Source organism: Mustela nivalis (assembly GCF_964662115.1).
Source record: "Mustela nivalis genome assembly, contig: HAP1_SCAFFOLD_314, whole genome shotgun sequence".
Taxonomy (NCBI): domain Eukaryota; kingdom Metazoa; phylum Chordata; class Mammalia; order Carnivora; family Mustelidae; genus Mustela; species Mustela nivalis.
In genome coordinates, this window is record NW_028136332.1 from 355,071 (window position 1) to 356,821 (window position 1,751).

At 44.9% G+C, this 1,751-nt stretch overlaps 1 pseudogene across 1 annotated transcript; it reads left to right on the forward strand.

The window, feature by feature from the left end:
* Positions 1-352: 352 nt before the first annotated feature.
* Positions 353-877, forward strand: LOC309857062 (large ribosomal subunit protein eL32 pseudogene; annotated as a pseudogene). The gene has a single exon. The product of its transcript is annotated as a large ribosomal subunit protein eL32 pseudogene (transcript).
* Positions 878-1,751: the final 874 nt, after the last annotated feature.

Below are 1,751 nucleotides of genomic sequence, written 5' to 3' on the forward strand. Positions count from 1 at the left end.
GTTATGCTCCCAGGGTGCAGGGATCTAATCCTCACCAGGCTTCCTGCTCAGTGGGAAGCCTGCTTCTCCCTTTCACACTCCCCCTGTGTGTGTTCCCTCTCACCCTGTCTCTCTCTCTCTGTCAAATAAATAATAAAATCTTAAAACAAGAACAACAACACCAAAATGCTTTATTTGCCTTAGGAGATAGGGTCTGTTATGGCTACCATTTTAATGCATGGAAATATGGGCACAGGGGAGCTAAAGGAGTCCAAGGTCACACAGCTTGCAAGTGGAGGAGCCAAGATTTGAACCTTGGGCAGCCTGCCTCCAGAACCTGTATCATTTTTTCCCCTTGTGTATGTTATTTTTAAAAACCTTTCCCTGGGCTCTCTTCTTCGGCGCTGCCTGCGGAGGTGGCAGCCATCTGTTACTGGGCATCATGGCTGCCCTCAGACCTTTGGTGAAGCCCAAGATCGTTAAAAAGAGGACCAAGAAGTTCATCCGGCACCAGTCAGACCGATATGTCAAAATTAAGCGCAACTGGCGGAAGCCAAGAGGCATTGACAATAGGGTGCGCAGAAGATTCAAGGGCCAGATCTTGATGCCCAACATTGGTTACGGGAGCAACAAGAAGACAAAGCACATGTTGCCCAGTGGCTTCAGGAAGTTCCTAGTGCACAACGTCAAGGAGTTGAAGTGCTGCTGATGTGTAGCAAATCTTACTGTGCCGAGATTGCTCAAAACGTCTCCTCCAAGAACCGCAAAGCTATTGTGGAAAGAGCAGCCCAGCTGGCAATCAGAGTCACCAATCCCAATGCCAGGCTGCGCAGTGAAGAAAATGAATAGACAGCTTGTTGTGCACGTCATATTTGTGTTAATAAAAGCATAAAACTAAAAAAAACAAAAAAACAAAAAAAACCCTTTCCCTGAATTCTAACAGAGATGTGTAAACATTGTTAAGCATGTAGTTTATTGATCATCACAAAGCTTAGGTTCTGAAGCATTGCAGCAAGCTGGGGTGGGCTTTGATGTCAGACCTGGTTGGAATCCAGTTTCTGGTGCTGCATGACCTTAGGTGACTTACTCAGCCTCAGTTTCTGCACTGAGTTTGGCAGCCGTGTGATGAGTAGATCGTGTGACAGTGCCTAGAGGGTTTGGTGCCTGGCGAGTGTTTAATAAATGGTTTTCTCTTCTTAATAATAAAGATTCTAAGTTGTGTTGGTTTTGTTAAGCAGTCCGAATACCTTCCTCATCGGTCAGTAGCCTGTCAGTCGCCTTGTAGGTACTTGTGAGGAGTCACTTTGGTAAGTCACTATATATAGCTGAAACATTTGGGGGTAGTTGGGGGACACCCCCCCCTGCCCCCACTGCCCCTGCATTGAAAGTCTGTAATTTAAAATGTTCCACCTGTGCCTTTTTTTTTTTTTTAAACATAACCACTTTGGGACAGTGAAAGTTATATGTCTTCTCCTTAGGATTGTGACGGAGCCTTTGGGGACCTGCAACAGCTTACTTCCAGTTTCTGTCTGGCATACTGATGGGCCAGAACTTATTTTAACAACATTCCATCACATGCCAGGCACCTGGAAGGAAGAATATGTTGAACTTCTCGGAAATTATTTTTTGGAACTGTTTTTATCCTGAGGAATAACCCATTTAAAAATTGAATGATCTTTATGGTTGACTTTTCCACTCTACATAATGGAAACTGAAAAACTCGTTGTTTTCAGCTGCTTCTGCAGCAGTGGGAAGAGCAAGCCTGTGGGGTC